The 23,467-nt window shown below is 45.6% G+C and overlaps 1 protein-coding gene across 2 annotated transcripts in view; it reads right to left on the bottom strand.

Moving 5' to 3' along the window:
- LOC104261919 (6-phosphofructo-2-kinase/fructose-2,6-bisphosphatase 4) overlaps positions 1-10,604 on the bottom strand; it is a 51,057-nt gene extending 40,453 nt beyond the window's left edge. The window contains exon 1 of one of the 2 annotated variants that reach the window (XM_059823049.1): positions 10,580-10,604. The gene's annotated coding sequence lies outside the window, so the exon portion shown is untranslated. The remainder of the gene's footprint in view (positions 1-10,579) is intronic. The other variant, XM_059823048.1, reaches the window with a different exon arrangement.
- Between the last annotated feature and the right edge of the window lie 12,863 nt (positions 10,605-23,467).

The following is a 23,467-nucleotide window of genomic DNA, read 5'->3' as shown; positions in this document are numbered from 1 at the left end:
GGGATTTCTCCCCACACACCTTATAGGCTGTAGTGCTGATTTTTTGTTTTGACCAAGCATTTGTTACGGTGCTCTTACATGGTGAAAAGCTACAGCTCTGGGTAATGACAGCATCCAAACTTGCATCTGCACCAAGTTTCCACTGTAAGGACCAAAACTACTGTAGAGCAGATGGGACACTTGGCCTGTTCGATCACATCCCTTATTACTTTAGCACCTCAGCAGGGGACAGACTACTCCCTCCCCCAGGTAATTCCCATATTCCTGAAGTACAGATCAAGCCGGGCAGGTTTTTCCTTACTGTGGAAGAGAAGTCCTTAACAAACTGCCTAAAACACAATGCCCACCTGCTAGGTATGCTGTCACCTTTGTAAGGCAAGTACTAACTCAGCTTTGCTCTTCAATTGCCATGGAAACCTAGAGATAAAGGAAGCTGCACTAGCAGCCAAAAAGGTGGCTCGCTTCCTCCCAGGCTGTTCCTGAGCTCCTGAATGATGACAAAGACGATGCCTTGGGAACAGTCATCCTGCAGAAGAGATCCCTCACGAGTTAAAAACTTATCACCCAACTTCCCACAGAGAATAGAATAAGTTCCTTCCCATGAACAGCTTAGCAAGCACAATGAGCAATCAGGGAAGAGAGATTTTATACTATATTAGCAAAATGACATACATTGATTCATAGCTTCTCAGTTCAGTTTCTCAGGACTTCTTGTTACATCAACTTCTTAACTGACGGTTGCCCGTCTCCTCAACACTGCCTATGGTTTTCTCCTCAACCAAAAGTACCATCCTTTTTGTTTTCCCCACAGTCTAATATTCCACGTGTCAACCCAACAAAAATGACAAATAGCCCACTAAGTCCCCAAAAATTTCAAGCATCCCACATAACAAGTTCAGCAGGTTCCCCATACCATCTTCACAGGTCCCTCCACTTAGGACTCGATTCCAAACCAACTGAAATCATGAAGACCAGACCTTGTGATACATGGCCCTAGCACCTACTCCATTTCTTCTGAGCAACAAATAAGTTTATTACTGGCACTATCCACTCCATATCCTATTTCCTATCACTGCCTAAAGGGAAAAAGTTCCAGTTGTCTTGAACTACACTGCTACCTCAAAGACAAGCAAAGCCATTAAGGATTCAGAACTAAAAAAGAATCTGCCCTCAGTAATACGCACCTTTAGAAGTTATTTTATAAGAGTTCATTTTGCAATTAGACTTCCTGGCTACAGATCAATCTACCAAAGAGATTCAGAAAAAAACCCATGCGTAATCATGCTTTATATGAGAATGAGCTATTACTAAGAACAAGAAATCTCTTCAGTGCTAATTGGGGAATAGATTTAAACAACATAGAAGATCCCACACAGGCAAAGCTGTATCATTATAGATACTAGAGAGACTCCTTAAGCTGAAACAAAATAATATTCCTTAGCACAGATAAGGAAAGTAACTCATCCAAACAGATGATGTTGGTATAAAGTACACTGGTGAGAAAACAAGTTCCCATCTATTCTAAGAATCATCAACATATTTGATACAAGGGAAGACCTGACAGGCTCAGACACTCAGGAGCCTCACATCACACTTCTTTGGCTGGAGAGAGGGCTGATGCCCACACCAGTTTGCATTCATTGTATTTTCTTCATCATCTACTGAAACATCGTGATAGTTGTTCATCATGCATGCAAAACAATGATGTTTCCCTTACAGCAGTGTTTATGTGTGGCTTGATTCCATCACAGTTACATGTTTTCAAAACCATGACGACCTAATGACCAGGGAACAAGTACTAGCTATACAAGGGTTTTTATTGTAAGAATTGTACCAATAAAGTCTTGGGTAGCTTTCTACAGAACCCACGAGTTGTACCATATGCATGTGAAACCTATCAGACAATCTAAGATTACTTGGGGAGATAGAGGTTATCAGTGGAACGTCATCTCACCAACACATGGATTGCATAAGAATCCCAGAGCATACACTGAGATTCACATACACAGTATTAGCAACTAAATTAAAAAATACACCTTGTTACACTGTCACTCTGTTCTTTCATTACTGTTATGTGAACCATTCTTGAAAGCATGGCCATTCAGAGTACTTTTATTATTTCTAAATATATAAACATGTTAGTTTAAATGTTTATCACATTTCAGAAGAAATAATCACTCTATTATAAACATGGGAGAAACATAACGTCTGAAGATAAACCCTATCAATGAGATGCCATTGTTCTCATGCAGGGAAGTTTCCTGTGTTAAATCTAACATGATGCACAGATTTAAGGCTAGTCTGCATTCACTGTACTCTTTAAATCTGAAGGATAAATCGCTAATTCTTTACACCTCCAGTCCAAGCAGCCACCTCCCACCTTCACCTCTGAGAGAACACTGAAATTATCTCCTTGAAAAATAGGCCAGATCCTCAAGTGGTGCTTCCAAGTATTGCTTAAAACTATTTCCATCATCACAACATTAAGCAACATTTTAAATCTTCCTGTTATGATGCAACATAAAGGAAAGATGGCATCCATTATTTATGTTTTCTGAGCGCAACCCACTGTTAAAAAACCCTTTGTAGCTTACTGCATACCAGGGACTTCAAATTATTTACATGAGTGGGCGTGTGTTCGAAGTAGTGCAGAAAAAGGACATTAAAATACACGGCATTTGCACAAATTGCCTATTTACATTCACGGGTCTAGAGTGTAACTGAAAATACTGAGTTTCCAAGATGGTAAGTCTACTGAGGACGGTCGTTCCTACAGATTGTTCTGTTAGTATCCGATGTTGTTACTACAGCAACAGCACGTACAGCCTTGCACAACCTCTGGACTGCCCGCGGGTGTACCCTGACACGCTCTCCTCTCCCTTGGAATTGCGATACAGCAGTGAGTCCACTTCTCCACTGCTGTTACCTGGAATCTGTGATACAACCCAGGAAAACCAAGGCTCGATAAATTTGTAATATTTGAAAGAGAAGGAAAAACAAAAACATACTTGCATCCACTAGGATGTTTGTCTTTGTGCCTTTAGAGCCTGCAAAAAAAAAAAGTCTCTAGTAAGAAGTTGGAAAGAGGCTCTATCACCTTAAAACTCTCTATTCCTTTCTGGTCGCATATGCGTATTAGAAAAACCTTCCCAATTCTGAGTGTGGGTTTGCTGTTATGAGTAAGAGTATAGTTAAAAGGAGCATAAGGAAAGGATTAGCAATTTTAATAAAATAGACAACCCTTCTCCAGGCTGAAAGATTTATGAATTATGCTCACTCACAGATAGTTTTATATTAGATATTTTAACATTTACGATGTATATGTATCCTTTGTCATTTCATTCAGCGAGGATGCCATGAATCCCAATTGTTTATAACAGCTAGATCTGGGCTGCTAAATATAAAAAAATAGCAAAACAAGGGCAGCTGCCTTCTCAGAGTGGAACTAAAATACTTAATGCTATCTTTAAAACCAAGCGCTATCAACTGACTTCAGAAGCAGAATTTCTCAGGACAGCCACTGTAAAGAAAAACATCTGTAAAACGTTATTACATGCATTAGGAAAGTTGTCTGATGAGCTAGAAAAGGAGAAATGTATTGACAATAAAGAGTACCCAGCATTTGCATGTGATCCAAACGCATGAAGTAAACCAAATGAATTAAAAAGAATCAGGAAGGCTTTGGGATGAAGCTACGTATCAGGTGGGCGGCGTTTTAAAAGACAAGAGATAAGAGAACTTAGGAAGCACCATCAGGGGTTTGGGGCTTGAAATATTAAATGACTACTGATGAAGAAATCGAAGAGAAACAGGCAAGGAGGAAGACAGCCACTGGACTGGGTGACAAACTGTCAGAGGTGTAGAGTGTATCTGTGAGTCATCAGCACATAATAGAAGTTGAAGCCATGTGAATGCCTGAAATAGGGCATGGGGAGACAAGAGCAAGACAAGGGCGAACTGTGGGAGGAGGAGGAAATGCAGGACAGGGAGCAGGGGAAGAGTATCATAGAAGAAAAAACAACAGTTTGTTAAAATACACAGTGACTGTGCCGAGAGGTCACGGAGAACAAGAACAAAACAGGGGTCTTCAAACATTTCAGTGACATAAATAACATGTAAATAGACAGAAACACCCAAAGTGGACTCAGCACAGGAGAGGCTGAGGTGGAGGTTATACAACCTCACGTTGTTAGAGGGACTAGGCTTGGCTGAGAGCTAGAACAAACAAAAAAAATGGGGGGGACAGGAGTTAAAGGTCCAACGGGGTATAGTACTCCAGCATATATTACCGTATGGGATAAGTAAGGTCATTAAGCAAAAAGCCCATAGCAACGGAAGCAAAAGCAAACGAGTTAATGGGGCAGTGATTGGGCCCAAAGTCCTCTACGTGCACCTACAGTTATACTTGGTTTCATATGCGTCCCATAGGCAACGGACACAGGAAAGCAGGTTTTTGAAAGTAAAGAATAAATCCCTCTGGAAAGCCAGCATGGAAAACTGACACTGACACAAGGAGGAAAAAAAAAACCAACTCACAGCATACATGATGCCAGCTGCCTCTGGAAATATTCTTAAGCTTTATAAAAAAGGAGAGTATTCATGCAAATAAAAATACAAGCAAACTAGAGCAAAGCTTCTCAGAAGCTATCGATGAACAAATTTATTATAAAAGCAAAATTAATCTTGATTTGGCAAACTGCAATGCTGTCATGTAGTCTAAAACCTAGCACTGAAGGGGAAAAAGATACAGGTGAGACATACAGAGATCCAAATCACTGGTGAATCTCCATCTTTATAGCCTCCAGGGCAGATTTCTCCCTTTCTGTGTATTTTGCAAGTACAGCTAGATGGCTTATCAGCTTCCTAACGGGATCGATATGTAGATGAAGAAGCTTAATAAGAATAATAAAATTACGACAGCCAAAATAATCTAATTTAGGGAGTGCAGACAGGCTAAACACCACAAATGCTACAAATAAAAGCTCTTGCAAGGGGAAACATTTACCAAGTGAGAGTCACCAGCATTATATTAGCAAAGAAACCTTCTAAATTGTTTTTCAAAACCAAACCCCTTGAATTCTCTTTATATTCCTTAAAATAACTTTGTTTCGGCACAAGTCTCCCCAGAGAAAATAAATGATAATAAATGATTCAGCTGTACGGAAGGCCATACTCCGTCACACACAGCACACGTGAGAGCCTGTGGCACCAGAATGTGTAAATACACATTCAAACATTTAAATATACACTGAAAGCAAAACATATATGGGATATAAAGATGGGAAAACAAAAAGAAAAAAAAGAACCAAAAGCAAATAAGCACACCAGCCCTCACACACTCACCACCTCCAGCGGGACAGCAGCTGCCCCGCCATCGCTCCTCGGGGCTCCCCACCACCACCAAGGACGTCTGAAGGCATCGACTGATTTGAACCTTACCTGACACAGGACAGAGGTCTCAAAAACATTATCCTCCTACATTTTAGTGAAAACTGGCTACCCAGAGAGAAGAGCTGCCCTGCCAGTGCTGCCACCACACAAAGTGCTTCGAGCCGGCCCACAGAGACAAGATGGACGCCAGGCCAGCCCCAGTCCTCGGAGCTGATCCACCCTGGGGAAGAAAAGGCAAACGCATCCCCAAGACCTAAATCCATGTGAGACATCTTTTCCAGAAAGGCTTGGATTTTATGCTCCCGTATTCTAATCCCCAAACAGAGCATTTCTCAGGGGGACAAAAAAAAGCAGCTAGATCTATCTCCTACCAAAAATGAGTAATGACTTCAGCTGTAACAAGAGTGCTTGTTTCCTCCATGGCAAGGCCCGCCTTGCTGCTTTCCCCCATCAGTCTGCTTCTCACAGGCCATCTGAAGTTTTTTAATTGCAAGAGGTCACGAACCCCTGAAATCTCACCATTGTTTTGGAGAAACCAGTTTCGCACTGGTAATGGAAAAACTACAAAGGGCTTCTGGGTTTGGGTTTTTTTTCCCTTTAATGCAGAAGGTAAATGTTGCAGAGCTCCAAGCTTAAGAACATCCATAGGGTTCCCATGAACAACAAACGTTGCTTTTATTAACCGACAACATCAATTAGATTTCCAGGGACACATGATCATAAAAGAAAACTTAAAAGGAGGAAAAAGCCAGCCTTAAATGCAAATACTGTTGTGGCAGCAATAATTGTCAGAAACAGTTTCAGATGCATCAAAAGAACTCATGTTTGTTGTGCTCCTTGATTAGTTTATGTCAAAAGGGTTGTGTGTAGTCATATGGAAGCTTTTAATTATAAATAAATCGCCACAAATATTTTATCCCTTGCATCATTTGATTTAAACTACCCACTGGCAAAACGTACATAACCCAATCACGAGGATTTCTTGCTGCTTAAGGAAACCTTCCCATTTATGCACCTAAGACACGCAGGATCAAATCAAGCCTCTGCAGCTTCCGAGCAGGCTAACCCAGCTAACAAAACACATCGCTGTCTGCAGATGGAGAAATCACTCACGCGCGAATCCATTTCAAAAGATGCAACACCACAAGTGGCTTTTCCGAGCGAGGCAGAAATAGCACATCTAAGTCACTTTTAGGTATCGCTAAACAGCTACGGACCAACCCCACACCGGATTTGTGGCTGTTGTCACTGTAGTTTAGAGGAGAACAGCTGCCAGGGAGCCTGGTCGCACAGCTCTCCTGGCAGCCCAGCGATTCCCAGTGCCGAGGCACAAACACGCGTGAAGCCAGCTCCTAGACCGTGACACAGACAAAGACTTCAGGCTATGCAGAAAGAGAAGAAAATTCACATTCAAAAAAATAATTATTTGGGAACAAGTTAGGTGGTCAACTTTAGAGCGAAAAAGGGAAATAAGAACTTAAAACCCATTCTGATTTACCCTTTCCTACCTTCTCCTACTTGTGCATGGCCTGTAAACAAGATAGTAACGTACTGAATCATCTGGAAACTAATGCCACACAGTCATTTCAGCTATCTAAGTAACCAGTCGTGCTGAAATTATAGCGACACACACAAATTTACAGCTGTAACAGGCACATTATTTCCACAAGGGCACTCATGACAAATCCACCCCATTTTATTAATAAAACATTGCAAAACATCCCTTTTATCCATCACATGGATAAAAGTCAGTCGCAATTAGGAGACTCATGGTTTGCACTCAGGACCTACCATGGCAGCTACACGCTTAAAGACTTCAGGATTAATTCCAGTGCATTGCTTCAGATCCTTAAATGTTGCAACATGCAGAAGAGCCCCCCGCTCACCAGCTTCTCAATCAAGAGATGAGTTTGTTTGACATAATCAAAACACAACCTCAAAGGCACTTACAACTGCACTGCATGGGTAAGTTTAACGCATTTGATGCAAAACCGCAAATATCTCTTCCCTTTGCACGGACACAAATTCACAGCCCCACCACATTACAGTGATTTTACTTAAAACAGCTACATTGGACACAGCACCACCTGACAGCTACAAGGTCAGTACTTCACCTGGTAATACGTTAAGTACATCTGGAGATTAGTATTCATAATTAGCATGCGATTACAATATTTAGGGCCAGGTTTTGGCAGGCACCCAAGAACAAGCCTGGTTTTTAGCCAATCTGGCCCCATGTGGTATCTTGTCCGAGTCAGCCAGGCCAGCGCTCCCCCTGAACCTACCCCTGCACGACCAAATCATACCTGAAATAAATCCACCACCTCTGAAAATAACAACCTGTGCGAAGCAGCGTGGGACTCTTTCCATGTCCCCACTTTGAGCGCCTAATAAAAATTGAGGAAAAACAGGAATCAACTTAAATTACTTAATTTTAACCACTGGAGAGCCCAACTAGACAGACTAGTGAGTTTAGAGTTCATGCTTCTCTTTTACTCCCTTATACAATTTAATTACTTAACCTCTTGCGCTCTCAGAGACTGCAAGTCAAGTGCTATGCCTGTGGCAAAAGGTTAACAGACTAATTATTTGACTTAAAATGGGAAAAAAAGGCTTCTGGGGAAAACCAGAGCAGACCCAAGGAACCCGACACTGCTCAGACCTGTGGCTGGTGCTTCCTCAGTTGTATTTTGAGAATTTTTACCCTTTCTACTACATTTGCCTTGTGACTCTTCCCAAGGACCTGCCCCAGCCAGGGTGCAGGGACACAAGCTTACACTATATTCAGTAAATTAAAAAAACACAACACAACAACAAACAAAAAAAACCCACCACACAGAGTAAGAAGGTGAGATTACTCCACCAGGTCATTTCCTTCAGAAGAAAGCTGAAACATTCCTCAAATGTATGATGTTTTCCAGCACTTAAAGTCTAATGTTTACATCCATTTCAAAGAAAAATCTGTGGACATTACATGCACAGTTTAAGCCCCAAGGAAACCATACAACTTCAGTGAGCAATTTAGTACGCATCCATTGTGCTTCGTCAGCAATTAGATACCATCCACAAATTGGATTTACCAAATCTCTTACTCATAAGAGCAGAAGGAACGCTGACGCAATCAAATCAAGAAAAATACTGGTATAACCAACAGGATTTTTTTAAACCAGACAGATGATACATAAAAAATGAAGTGCTAAAAGCACGTAATTCAACAACAGACCCTTCCTTCAAATGACCTCAAAAATGTTCTGAAATAAAATCCTCCCTGAAACGCTCTCAGCTTTGGGCCCTCGTCCTGCATAACTATCCCTACACGAATGCTCTCATTAGATGATGCGCTGGTTTAAAAGGACTGGGACCTATGTACATGGCTGTTATTTCTTTTAATTGCAGCCATAATTATGGGAGTGCCTCGCAACTGAGTAAGGCCACATTAGGCAAACTTACTGGAAACTTAGCAAACTGCTCTGCAACATACTGGATGAGGACCAGGAATCCCACAACTGTTATTTATTCAGTCCCATCTTCAGCTTTCTGCAGAGCACTACAAAATCAGTTGCCCCTACGTTGGATCACTCTGAGATGTGCTTGGTTTAGTACGTTTTTGCCTCATGTTAAGTAGCTTCTCTTCGATGTTTAGCAATATAAAATGTTTAATTCAGAATAAGTGTTTTTAAAGATGTAAAAACCTTAGAGTCTTCAAATTTCTTCAACATTAATGTATTTTTTTCCTCCCCACACTCCAAATAGCCACACGGGCACAACGGGAGCTGCTACAGAGTCAACACTGAGCCAGACTATGAGGTGCAGAGAACAAGGAGCAAGAGCAGTGTCCATTTCAGCAGCTCCCCCAGCACAGCCAAGAAGTCGCCACTCAAAGACACCGGGGCAAGCAGCGCACAAATGACCCGAGGAACAACGAAGGGGTTTCAGTTCAGCCAGAGGTAAGCGGTGGCCCATCACTGCGTTTCAACAGTTGAATCGGGATCCTCTTAGTCCAGGAGGCTTGGAAACCACCAACCTTATTGAAATCCATTCCCATGCCCTGGGTTGGAGTCGGGCACGGATGAAGCAGGCAGCTGCCTACTATAATGCTGGCAGAAGCAAAGCGATGGCTGTAAACAAGAGCAATCCTCTGAGTCACTGGGCAGGAGCCACAGCCACTCTACACCCAATGACACCCAATTTTCTACAGCACTGAGCAGCTCAGTACCAGGCCAAGGCTCCCCGGTCCCGTTAACAGACCCGCGTACAACAGCACCCTGCTTCTGCCTCCATCTCCGCTTCCCTGTCCTGCCCCACGGCTGCAGGAGAGCCCAGGAAGGCACCAGGTTCATCTTCCAGCTTATGTAATATAATTTTCCTGGAAAGGTGGAAAAACACCCAAACATAACCAAGACTGAGCCTATGTTTAAAAGTTTTGGTGCACTTGCGTCAGAGCTGTCATCCTACATTAAGCAAAGTGCCTAACAGACACGCCAGGCCCCTCAATCCTCCGGGAGAGTCAGCCCTTTCCGAGGAAGGGCTCCGAGGAGCTAGCAGCCAAATCTCACAGGGCGAGATAAAAAGATGCAGATTACGTGGGTTTATGGTGTTGCCATTAGGAATAGGGGAAGAACAACTAAGCGGTTGGATCAGCGTTTGCCAAAACACTGATTTTACAGCCTTCCTTGGCCAATGAAAAGCATCAATGCTCGGAGGAGCACGACGTAAATACACCTTCCCACAGACAGTTAAAAAAAAAAAACAACCCTCACAGCAAAGCAATTTCCAAAAATAACTTGGACAGCAAACAGCCACTGGCACGCTATGATTCCCTCTCTCCACGCCACATCTCCCAAACCTTCCTCCACCGTGGGCCGTTCCCAGCAGAAGCCGCGATTCCCACTCCCCACCTCCCGAGCCTTCGAGCCGCCGGTCACCCTCACTCCTCGGTGGAGCTGGAAGGGACAACTCAGAGCAGGGTGTCCCAGAACACACGACCTTCCTTCCCCCTCGAGCCTTGCCCCGACGCACCCCGACACGCGTGGGACGCTCCGGGGCTGGGGGCAGCCCCCCGGGCAGCCCCAGCGTTGCAGCCGGGGGCGGGAAGGGAAGAAGCGCCCCGGCGGGCACCCAGCCCCAGCTGGGCAGCCCCGCTCCGGGCGGGGAGGCCGCGGGAGGCCCCGGCGGCCGGGGCTCCTACCTCGGCAGTGCCGGCCCTGCGGGCAGCCGCGGCGGCGGCGGCAGCCCCACATCTGCGGCGGCGCCTCGGCTCCGGCGGAGGACGGCCCGGCCCGGCGGTGCGCGGCCGCGGGGAGCCCGCCGGCAGCCCCTCGGCGCGGCGGAGGCGGGTCCTGGTGGCCGCGGCGGCGCCCCGCGGAGGTGCCCGCGGGCGTGCGCGCCCCGCGCGGGGCGGAGCGGCGGGGACCGGCCCCGGGCAGCCCCCGCCCCACCGGGCAGTGCCGCTCCCTGCCGGCGCCGGGAGGGGTGGGGGCGCGGGCTGGTGCAGAACGGGCTCACCTCCGCTCGGCCGCCGCAGCGCCCGCACTGCCCGCACCCCGGCACCGGCGCTCAGCAGCTCGCCCGCCCCGGCCCCTCCGCAGGGCAGCGCGGGCGCCGGCTGCTGCGGGGGTGAAGCAGCTGCCGGTGCGGGCCCTGCCGCCCTTCCCGCGGTAGCGCCGCTGCCAGCTCCCTCCTGGCGCTTCAGCCGTTCGTTCACCTTCTGCTCAGGGTTTTATGTTGTTTAAAGTGAGCCAAATATTTAAAAATCCATCTCAAATAATTTCACAGAGGGAGCGGGAGCGACTGTAGCCATTTTGCAGACCCGGAGGGGACCGCAGCCAGCCTGGCAGAAGATAGGGATCAGCAGTCTCCAGGGAAGAGGGTGTTTTATCAGCAGCAAGCGCTCAGCCGAGCTCAGCAGCAGCTGTGCAGCTTCTCCATGGGGTGGACAAGCAGGAGCCGCAGGTGGCCCCCGCACAGACCCAGCGGGCCCAAGCAGCGACACACCCCACCGATGCCCCCAGGCACAGTGAGGAAACACGTCGGGGCTGGGAGCCACCGTTCCGTGAGCCGAGGGGGCCCCAGGTGAAGCACAGCAGGGCGATTACAGCCTGTAACTGCACTCTGGGCACAGCCACCCGCTCGCTTTGTGCTGGAGCTTTTCCCTGCCCTCGCCATCCAGGATCCCTGAGGACAGCTTGGCAGCTCAAGCTTCAGGACAGCGATCCTCTAGTTCCTTATGCTGTCCTCGTGGCAATATTTAAGTGTGTGTGTTGCCTTGTTGAAGTAGGGACTGATTATTTTTGTGGCTTGTCTTCATTAATGCCTTTGTAATTTTATTAGGCTGTCCATTTGAGGTAGGCGTGAAATAAATGGGTATGCATAGAAGCTTTGGAGTTGTTATCTCATCATACTGTAAGCATGTCCCGTACGTGGGGTAAGGAGCTGGAGAAGGAGTACTGTGCTCAGGAGAGAGTTGTTAATCTGTCCTGCAGTGCATTTGGCCTGCAGAGATAGGCAAACAAGTTTTGGGAGGGGGAAACACCGCTACTGATCAAAGAGGGGCCAAACAGAAAACGTAGGAAGCTTAAGGAAGCATCAGTCTGACACTGCTTAATAGTGAAAAATCAAAATAATTTCCCTTGGAGGTTAAAATAGTTGACATAAGCAACTGAATTAAGATTTTTTTTATTTTTTCTTAAGATTCACACGCAAATTTTCTTTAACATGGCAGAATGTATTTTAGTTTACCTACACATCTTTGTTCCGCTTCCCAAGCTCTCCCCCAGTGAGATCAAGTCTAAGTTTGCTGTTTGGGCAGCAGGTTTCAGACCCTCACTGGTAACATAAGCATCATAAGTATGCTGGCTTTGCCTGGGGATCATCTGATGCTTTAAACCTTTAGTTAACAAAGTACAGCTTCTTAAATGTTAATCACTTAGAGAAATTAAACCACATGACAGGAAGGGGGTTTTTTTTGTAAACGGGGAATACTGCATGCTTATCTCCAGATGATGATGCCTCCTGTAATGAGGAAACTTGGTGGCTGAGGTCAGTACGGTGCTCGGTATCGCTTCCTTGAAGCGCAGGTATGGTGACTCAGAGCGAGGGTTGAGTTACTGAGGGCTGAGACTGAACCCCTACCACTCCTCCAGTCCTAGACTGTATCAAAAGAAAGCAGTAACCCATGCAGAAACCCCTCTGGAAATTTTTTTTTTAGGAACTGTGGATGAGTAGAGGAGAAAAAACTTTCACTGTTGCTATAAAGTTAAGGAATGACCTTTTCTTCTTTTGGCGAACCACCAAAGTAAGATCCAGCTCCTTGTGCATCCCCTGGAGAGCTGAACAGCTTCTCAAGGTGCCATAGTGCAAGTGTTTGGCTCTGTGGAGTTGGAAGTTGTCTGTTGTGTCCACCTTCTGGACAATACATAAGCCTTCTTAACTCCCTGTGATTTCACCTGAAGTATTAATACTTCATTTGCTTTATCTTCGTAAGAAGCTCAAGTGACTCTACATAACTATGGCCTTCTCTGCATTAGCAAGCTTAGTTGCCCACTGTTAACAGCGTGAAGAAGGGGGATTGATTTGGTGCGTGCATACAGCCACCATGTCACCAGTCGGCGCATTTATCACTGTCACAGATGGCATAGCTCAAAACTCGATTTAAGTAACCCTATTTTTGGTGTATGACTCCTTCGAGCTTGGAGCAAGGGCCACTTGCTGGAGTTGTCTGAGAGTTTCTCTCTAAGAAATGTCATGCGGTTGTGAGCCCTTGGGATAAGGGAGAGGCCCTCGGTCTTGTCTGCTCTCTCCTTGAAACATCTTACAGTCATGGTTTCTGGGCTTTGTGAAACCTTATCCCTGTGTTCGCTTAAAAAAAAAAAGGAAGTTTAAAAAAGGGGGTTTTGCAGCTGGTGTGAAGCAGCATGAGCAGCAGGTAGTGAGACCAGGCCAGAAATTGAGCTCAGGGGGCTGGGCAACGAAGCACTTCACCATCCTGTGCTTGGCCTTAAAAATGTAGAAAGCCCAACAAAAACACACAGCTGCAAGGATTCCTTACTGCTTAATGTTGGTAAAAGGGTTCAGAGTGACACCCCCTTTCCCCCAGCCAGTGAGAAGTAGCTCAGTAACAGCCACAAATTTCGACTCCTCTTTTGGCAGAAGAAAAGGTCCTGAGTACCAGTTGGAACAGCAGCCTGTAATCCAGCATCGGCTGAGGGACAGAGCCTCGCTGCAGATCCAACAGGGCTCTCATGTTTTATTTTGGTGGGTTTTGTCCTCTGCTTAACCATGTTTATCCTCCTCCGCAGCTTTTCTTCAAGGTAGGAAGGCAAACCTTAGCCCTCAGCCCCCGTGACGCTCCTCCCGTTGTCTGCTTGTGATCGGGCTTGTCCCTTCTTGTCTCGGGTGGTTTGGCATTGTGCAGCTGTCTGTGCTCCCAGAAAAGCTGTACTGCAGGATACTAAGTTTGCAGAAGACTTAAGTGTTCTTAAAAGGAAAACACATTAAATCACTGATAAACCAGTACAGGTATTAATAGCAAGAATTGCTAGAAATCTTGGGTTTCGCTCAAGATCCGTGCAGCCAACCATTGATCAGGTTGTTGGGTTTTTGTCCAAGCTAGGGAGGTGTAGTTAATTAGGCAAGCGGAACTAGGAACAGATTCACGGAAAAAAACCCCTGATACTTTATTTGCATTTAGGAGGACTCAGCGGGAGAGAAGAGAGTTCGAGGTTAAGTACTCACAAAGTTTCTGCCTGGGATAGTTGGTCCCAGCCTGTGCTTAGACCGACTGAGCAAGCAGGGTCATCCATTCGGAAACTGTTTGACTTAGTCTTGTGCCCTTCTCAAAAATAGTTAAATCGGAAACATTTCCACACTTGTGGACCTTGGAAAATCTTTTGCCCTAAATGTGCTTTTGTGGCTTCCAAGATCTACTGCCTGGCATGTATTTCTACCCTGAGACTGAAGAAAAGGCCACAAAAATACAGCTTGCCTTCAACTGCCTGGAGAGGGAAAGCATCCGATCAGGCTTATCAGAACAACTTTGCTGTGACAAGCCTTGGCTGTCTGGGGGCACTGATGCCATTAACTGTTATTTTCACAGCTTCATTTTCTCCTAATTTAGTGTGAGCCAGTAATTTTTACCCCTGGACAACAATAACTTAAAGATGGGTAAATCCATGAGATTTTTATAACTATTTTACGTGGGTTGTGGTTGAGTTCCTCATCTTCATCAGAAGGTTTAAGCTGTTGGGTCCTTTGTTAACTCTCTTGGGCACTGGGCAAGCGCAGGACTGTATTGCACTTGGTGGAACCAGGCAACACAACTACTTTTCTTAAAGATATTTTGCAGTCTTTACCCAGATAAATTGTAAGTGTGCAGGAGAAGAATAAAAGGCTGAAACACATCACTTGGTGAACTGGCAAGCAAAAGTTAATAGGATTATTCATGTAATCATGCTGTACCTCATTTTTCCTTTCTCTGAGCTATTTCATCAGTTCAGACTATAAGATCTTAAAAAATGAGGTGGAGTCTTGTCCTGAAGCATAGGAACATGTTAAGGTACCCTGAGACTGGAGACTTCAGATATTTGGGAAGTCTTATCTTGGTGAGTGGGAATTCTCAAGTCTGGTCAGACCCTAAGAGCTCGCCTGGCCTTTCTCAGGCTCTTTGGAAGGAGGACTCTTATGTGCATTGCTGGAGTGTTTGTCCGGCTATTTTTGTGCTGCTTGTTCTCTGAACGTGCAGCTGTAGTCAAGTGCTGCTTCTCGATCCCAGCCAACTGAGATTTTCCATAACCTTTGACTAAGAAAAAACGTATCTTTCATCACAGCCCCCCTTCCCAACAAACAGCACGTAAGAAGATAATATAAATATTATATTAAGAACATTTTTGGCAAATTGCTTACATTGGTGTTGCATTTCTTTCCACTAGTGTCTGTGTAATAGAAGGAATAAATGGCATGCTCAGACCACAATAGAAATGAATACTCTGATGTATATCCCTTCTGTTTCACTTGGGGATTACGCATCAGTTAACTGCCTTGTTACTTTAACTCTTACATCGATTTATCTAGCGAGAACCCAGATTGCGGCATTCTAAAGATGAGATTCCTCTACTCTGTGTCATTGGTAGGGATTTCTGTATAAACCTGCATATGTAGAAATAGTTTCTTCTTGCTTAGAAAACAAAGGTAAGGCTTACTTTGATAGCTAACAGAAAATGAGCACTTGTATTATGCCTTCTAGCCATAATTGAAGAGGAAAAGGTTCCATCACCCTTCTGGCCAACATCCCGAAGAGTCGCTGCTAGTAGATTTTGGTGGTGGTTCTTCTTGGGCTTACCTGGTTTCATACACTGATGGGGAGAATGCAGCTTTTCAAATAAATTCATTTAATTTGAATGTAATTACTGATTCAAAAAGTTCTATAAGCAGACTGTCAAAGCAAATGGAAAAAGTGTTAGTGCATTAAATAAAAAGCAGCATAGGTATTTTTCAATGTGATTAAATGCAGCATGGATTTTTGACAGAAAATCTGCTCCATCTAAGTAGTTTTGATAGGGTGGCAGAGATGCAGGGAGAAAGGGGTAGCTTGCCTTAGGGAGGCTTTTCTGTTCTAGGACAATTAATATAAAGAGTCACGTCTGCCCCAAGAGCTGGTTTATGCAGTCAGGGAGAGCAGGCTGGTTTCAGATGACCATATTCAAAGGTCACCAGCTCCACTATTTTATAAAAAGAGAATAAGATTAAATACAGACCACCTCTTTTCCCAGCTGCCTTGAAGACAAGGAAGCAAACACATGCCTCACTGGCACTGTGTATATTCTGCTGATGCTTTGCGTAGCATACGCTCCCCAGAGTATGTAGAATATTTGTGTTCAGACATTCACTGTAGTTCTGCATCATGCACCGTGACTGTATATAATATATTCTGGCAAAGGTCAATCTTCCACCAACGCTGCACCTGCTATGCTGGATGCTGCAAGTTATCCGGGTCCTCTTACTCTCTTTACAGATTTGTTGTTATGTTGAGAAAAGCCGGGCCTCAAATATTGAACTCCCTGTTATCTCAGCTGATATCTGCTGTGGGCAGGTATCGGTGCATATTAATACAAATAAGATAGTAAAGAATATATGCTTTGCGCTGAAGGCAGGTACAGTCGCAAAGGTTTTTTTCCCCCCCACTTCAATTCCAGCTTGGTTTGGTTTTGCTGAAACTAACCCTGAACTCTGCTCAACAGCACAGAGGCTTACAGCTGTTTATGTCTTAATTGGGAATTATGACCAGTAATCTGTCAAATCAAATTTTTCCTCCTGAGAAGAGTTGCAGGACAGTTCATGAAAAATGTTTTGCTATAATATTTGGTGTTTACTTTAAGTCTGCAGCAGCAGATTAGAGCAGTGTTTGGAGCACTGTGTGGTTTTATGCTTAGCAGGTCGCTGGAGGAAAATTAGTTTGGAAGGTGTTTTACACGGCGCAAGCAAACGGTTTTGCTTGAGTCGGTTCACAAGGCCTTACTCTGACCCTCCTTGGGCTGTGGATAACATGCCTGCTGATTTGCTAATGCCAGCACAGGACACTGATTAGCCTATTTTTAAAACCTCAGGGTGGAAAATAACTAGGAGAGTAGTTGCTGCCAAATCAGAGCAGCAGAGATGCTGCGAATAGCACGAGTGTTCTGTCTGTGACGGTCCTGACTGCAGTGAAAAACACAAACCACATGTTTCCCTAACAGAAAACGTGGAAGCCCTCGCAACCCACATACCAGCACTGCTGGTGTCAGACTTGAAACACTCGCAAGAAAGCTCCTGCACCTGTATTTTTGTGGTGACAGTCCTGCTCTGGTGCCCAGCCCCATTGCTGGCAGATTTAAAAAACTACGGAACAAAGTAGGACAAGCTTCCATACACAGAGGCATTTTTGTTTATATAACCTGAAGCAGGGTCTGATGTTTAAACATGAGAGCCTGCAAACGGTGCTTCAGGGTTTACTTGTTTTTTTCAAGCAACTTCTGAAATGGCCATCTGGTGAATCAGAGGAATGACAGCTGGTACCCCTGCTAGTGCTCGGAAACAAGGTCTGTCAAATCCAGGGCAACAGCAGGGCCTGTGGCCCCTGACGACCATTTTAGATCTTTCTTAGATCTTTTTTTAGATCTTTTCAGGTCTTTCCTAGAAATACACGAGCAGGAGAAAAGGTAAGAAGCGGGTGATTTTTAAACACAAAACCCAAATACAAAGAGGCCATAAGGAAGAGCTGCCTTCATTTTAGGGAACTGGTAGCCAGAAGATCTTGCATTCAAGTTAGTGCTGCTCTGAGTGAGCAAAAGATGACACTGAGACTGAGCTGGGTTTTGGGAGGAGGTATGGGGTCTTACCTTCAAGCTTATGAAAATGATTCTGTAGGGGTTGGTATTTAACTTCTGAAACAGTAATCAGAAGTTAGCTTCGACATTGCATGTGAAAGAGAAATTGCAAGTTTTATTTGAAGTATTAATGAACAGGAAAGCAAGGAAGCCTTGTGCCTGTCTTTGACACTACTGGTGTATATGGGGGTGTGCTTTATTCAAAGCCCAAACCCCCTCTGTTGCTTTGCGTAGCACCTCGAGCTGCTTGCACAGTCCAGCATCTTTGGAGGCAGTTTTTGTGCCGCCTCCTCCTGGGTTTCTGTTTCTCTGAGATGTCTCTCTCCAAGTCCTCTTAGCTGCTATGGTTTGGTGAGCTGCTCATCTGTAAACTTTGGATACAGCGGAGCGGTGCTTGGTTGGTAGTTAGGGGGACTTTCTGTAACTGCAGCTAAACAGAGCAACCAAAACCCATTCCCCGACTCACACATCTCCATGCTTCAGCTCTAACGGGAGCAGCCATCCCTGCTGACACACTGATGGAGTCCTGCCCCTCCTCTGCCTGTCACGGCTTGTACTGAACGTGTGTTGGATTAAAGTTGGTCTCGCGCGCACTGAGAGTTTTGCAGTCACTTCACGCAGCCTGACATCGGGTCAGTCGTAGGAACGCATTTTTGTTCACTTCTTATCCCCAGGGCTGTGCTAATTTACACGCGGGTAGCAGGTGCTCGCTAGTCCAGAAATCTCAGCCAAAAGCACGTCTCTGTTCAGATGCTCCTAACGCCACCAAGCTGGCACTGGTTATCGGCGTCTCCTCCAAAAGCAGAAACCCAGCACTCCTCTGTCTTCCTTTAGCCACAACGTGCTTGCACGCATACGAAGCAACCTGAGCTGTTAGACAGTCATCGGCACTCGAGTGCCACAAGCCTCCGCTGCAATGTAAATGGAATAAAAGGCAATTTAAAGACCCACATACCACCTATTTAATTTCATGCCATACAGTTACTGTGACCTGCTTTTGGGAAGGATTTATTTCTTCCAAAAGAGCTTTGTAATCGTACATCGAGTCTAAAGGCCACTGCAGAAGCTCAGCACCCAGCGGCAAGGGCTGCAGGAGAAGCAGAATGGAAGAACCTGCTTCCCATTCTTCTGATTTGGGTTTTATGAATTCAGTCCAAAGTTTTGGATGAAGTGGAATGCAATGGCAAATGATAACTAGTGGGGTCCTAAAACAACTCCTGAGGTCTCAAAATACGGTCACCCTCTTGGTCATCTAACCATAGGCATGGGCTGTTAATGCAAAGACAAAATTGAAAACAGTATCTTAGTGTCTGACTCAACTGACTTTTAACAATGTGGGAGATTGTCTTTACTGATTCTGACGTTTTTACTCAGGGAACAAGGCAGATGAGAACTTTTCTTGTTAGCTAATAACAGGCCCCTGATTTCCAAGTTGTATCTGAAAAGCCTGTGGATTGTTTGGGAGGGCTTTCTTCCATCTGTTTTGTGCAAGACTTAATCATCTACACCTAGCCATTCAGCTAAACTACTTTATGTCCTAGTCATATTGAAGCATTCAAAGGCTTCTCACTATCGACGTCTTCATTCTAGATCGTAAAATAATCTTTCTGATTTCAGAGCCATCAGCAGTTCAGTTTTCTCTCTTTGGGATAGTTAACTATAATAAGTACTTACCATAAATTCTTTTTTCAGATAACACATGGCTTAAGCTACCTATACAAAAAATACTCAGTTGTTGAAATGAAAAACTAGGCAATGTAAGGACAGTTTTAAGTGACAGACTGCACTTACTTCTTGTAGCAGCAAGTGGAAAAAGCCTGGAAATTAATTTTGTGTGAGCCCTGTAAAGCAGTGGATGAGTGAACTCTGAGCACAGCAGTTTTCTCAGTCATCCTGAGCACAGAAAACGAGCTGGCGTGACGGCACCGTAAGCATACTCCACCCAAGAGATGTGGAGCAGCCAGAAATGTGAACCACACAAAGGCCCGGGACTGCTGTCGGATCGCTGCTGGCACCTCTTGCTTTGGCTCCTCTCCAGCACGCTCCCGCTGAGCGTGGGCTCACTCCAGCGCTGCAGATGGATTTGCAGAGCGCTATGCACTTACAAGGCGTAGCATGGTTTTCAGACCTGAAAAAACCCAACCCAGCAGATGTTCAATGCTTCTAAGTTGTCTGTTGGCACGATGTGCAGCGTCTTTCTAGTCTCTATTCCTCGGAGTCTGGAGTAAGACAAGCTACATTACATGAAATCCAGTGTCTTGGGTGTCTTTTGATACACTGTAAGAGGCAAGGAGTGAGGAATAGCTACCGTAAGTAGGATGAATAAAACACATCCTCTTACACATTTAAAACTATTATTTGAAGGTGACAAACTGTGTTCATGCCCAAGCTTGCATTATTTCAACAAGAAACAGGGCTGGTCCAGGTTTCCAGCCTCGCTTTTATTTAAGACAAGCTGCAAGCCAGCACCTAGAGGCAGGGTTCCTTGCAGCGCTTATGCAGCTTCTGACAATGTTAGACCCTTCTGCAACTCCAGAGGAAGCATCTCTTTCCTGATGCCCATTTCAATGCTCAGTGCAGTTAATGGATTGAGATAACATAAATTCCTGTGCCCAGCAGAAGCCCCAAACCAGCCACTAACGATGCACCAGATATTCTAAACACTTGAAGAACATTAAATGACTAAAAGCTCCAAGCACACAACTGTGATACCTTCCAGCCATAAAAAGGACTTGAAATTCATAGTCACTTTCTTAGTGTGAATAGCAAGGTGAGCTTTGCTTTCAATTTCAGCATTTAATACACGGCAAATATTAGATTCTCTGTAGCTTGGGAGGAGCGCATTGGAGCGTTCATTAAGGTAAATCACATTCCACATACAAAAAATACTAAGATAATATTATTTCCAACACTTACACCCAACATTTACCAAGCTATCTCTATAAGAATTAGATTAAACAATTCATTCCGGCCCAAAATCCTATTACGACTGATTTTTTTCAGGGGCCACTAGCTTGGCAGAGAGCCTGGTAATAACCCAGTACATGTTTCTGAAAGCCATGACTGGGGCATCCAAAGGTCCAATCATGTCTCCATCGGTACCTTCTCAGATCCTTATTCAAGGTAATAAAAAGAAATGAGTCAGCTGTAGTATCTCTGCAGAAGTTAAATGCTGGTTATCGTTGGGGTCTGTATGAGTGCTGGGGCTACTCGCAACCCCAAAATATTCTAGCAAGGTCATTGGTGTTAGCAACTGCTTTTTGAAAGACAGTTGTGCCCTGGAGAGAGCATCTTGAAAACGGATGTTTGGAAATGTTTTCGTGGTCATAGGGTTTTGTTGCCAAAACTGATGCAAGTGTGTCACCTATACACTTAAAGAGCCTGTTACACTTAATGCTTCTGCATTGCCCTAGCCCAGTGAGAAGGCAGGAGCTGATGGCCACCCTGTCCCCAGGAGTGAAGAGAAATAGCATGTCCCTGCCGAGCAGTTTCCCTTCCTTCTTCTTTTCTTTTATTCAGAAAGAGCTGTCATCCTGCTCTAGCTCTGTATTGCAATGCCGCTAGAAAATGTAGAGGACTGGAAGAATCCTCCTCTTTTTCCCCAAGGCTTTCCCTGTGCCTTGAGCTACCTTCTGCACCTGCCAGAGGCTTCTTGCTACACGCTTGCCACTACTCTTTGTGTTTAGGTGAACGTAAACTTTAGGTAGCTTTAACAGCTTGGATGATGTTTCTGTACAGTCAGCATCCAGCGACAAGACAACAAACACTGTAAGGACATTTCTGCAGGTGTCAGAGGTGCCCAGCCAGAAAGCTTCCCAAAGGGGGCACTGGGACACCCAGCACTGCAGCCATCTCTGCTCCTCCCTGCGGACCCAATCCTGGCTGCAACCAGACGCAGCACGGTCCTCGCATTGCCTACGGCCATTCAACACAGCTTTATTGACTTCTGGGCTCTGGAGTCCCACCACCAGTGGCTCCGGGAGTGAAAAGCAACAAGTGCTCCTCAGCAGTTTCTCCTCTCGCTGCTCCCTTCTGCCGGGGCACCGGTTTCAAACATCACTGTGTTGTGACTGCTATGCAGCATGGGTACCACAGTGACAGGTCGGAACATTCCATTGCTACCAACATTCCACCGGCACCATTTGGCCTTTGCTTGCTGACTGGCAGGGTAAGGCTTGGCTGTCCAGGGCGATGGCCAGCGAGGGAAACTTCAGGCCAGCTGGGACACAAGAAATGAAAAGGGAGCTGTCTCCCGCAGAAACACCCTGCCCTTCTGCTCCAGAAGAGCTGCAGCGGTCAGCAGACATGACTCCTCCTGGCCCTCCGGGACAGGGGGAAGGAGCACCCTGTGACGCTGCCGTAGGAGCAACAAAGGAGGAGCAGGATGTCCAACCTGGCAGTGATGGACATGAGACCGAACGAGTCCCTCCTGTTTCCAATAAGAGTGCAGGCAAAGCCAGTGAATTCGCATCCCTCTGCTTTCCACAGAAGCTTTGGAAAATGTTGGAGAGCAACCAGTTTCAGTCCATTTGGTGGAGTGAGGGTGGAAAATGCGTGGCCATCCATGAAGAACTCTTCAAAGAGGAGGTGCTGGGCAGAGTAGGACCTCTGCGGGTTTTTGCCACCCAGAGCATGAAGAGTTTCTGTCGACAGCTGAACCTCTACGGATTCACCAAAATCCAACGGGATTTCCAAAGATCTGCCTCCCTGCCTGAATTCCTGGCAGAAGAAGCAGCAGTTTCTACTCACAGCAAGGTACAGCAGTTGCTCTGCATATCAACTAACGCTCACAATAGTCTTGGGGGGAGAGACGGACCTTCAAATCAAATAAGGCCTTGTAATAGAGGGGATGGGGATGGTAGCGAGCGGTCTGGTTTTAATTTCCTTCTCAGGTCATTTTCAGGAAGGTTTGAGTTAGTCTTTCTGATTAGTAGAAACGTGGATAAAACACAGTTCGGTTAGATCTGCGTAGTTTGAACCTGTTAAATGGAAAGATAGACTCAGCGTAACCTGATTTCTTGTAACGTCTTTGCTACGTGTCTTGCTGTACCAAATCTGAAACCTTCCTGCGGCACCTGCTGAATGCCGAGAAGACACATCTAAGGACCATAGCATTAGCTGCTTGCTCTTATCCACACTGAAGTTGCTGAAAAGTCGTGGTATTTGGCTTTCGAAAGTAGTTCTTATGCTTTTGGAAATCCTACACTGCTCTGCTCCTGGACGGCAAAAACCCAGGGGCGGCGATGACTGAACAGAACTGTCACGTAATGTTTTAGCCTGAGCTTTAGGTTTCAAACGCCCCAGAGAGTCCCTTTCAATATCCATGCTCGTCTTTTGCAATTCAGAGTCTTAGTTCTCGTAGCTTGGGGCTTTCTAGTCTTGGGATGGTGGCAACTAACTCTTCTCCTTTGCTTTTTTTAGATACTCTACTACTATAACCCAAGCTTTAACAGAGAGCATCCCCACCTGCTGGAAAGGTGCAAGAGGAGAGCTGGCCTCAGACGGAGAGCCCCGGATGCACTGGAGGTGGAGGAAAGACACCCCTCCAGAAGCCCAGATGGTCAACCTGCAGGGGACACGCGGGTGTCTCCACCGGTGATGACCGCACCCACCAAGCAACAGGCTGAAGCACCTCCTTGCCTCAGCAGCACCCATCCATCTTCACCGACAGCTGTTCCCGCGCTTCCAGAGCCTGCTGGAGCAGCAGGCAGCGAGAG

This window comes from Gavia stellata, chromosome 12 (genome assembly GCF_030936135.1).
Source record: "Gavia stellata isolate bGavSte3 chromosome 12, bGavSte3.hap2, whole genome shotgun sequence".
Taxonomy (NCBI): Eukaryota; Metazoa; Chordata; class Aves; order Gaviiformes; family Gaviidae; genus Gavia; species Gavia stellata.
Note: the sequence above shows the minus strand (reverse complement) of the source record. Positions and strands in the feature narration are given on the sequence as shown.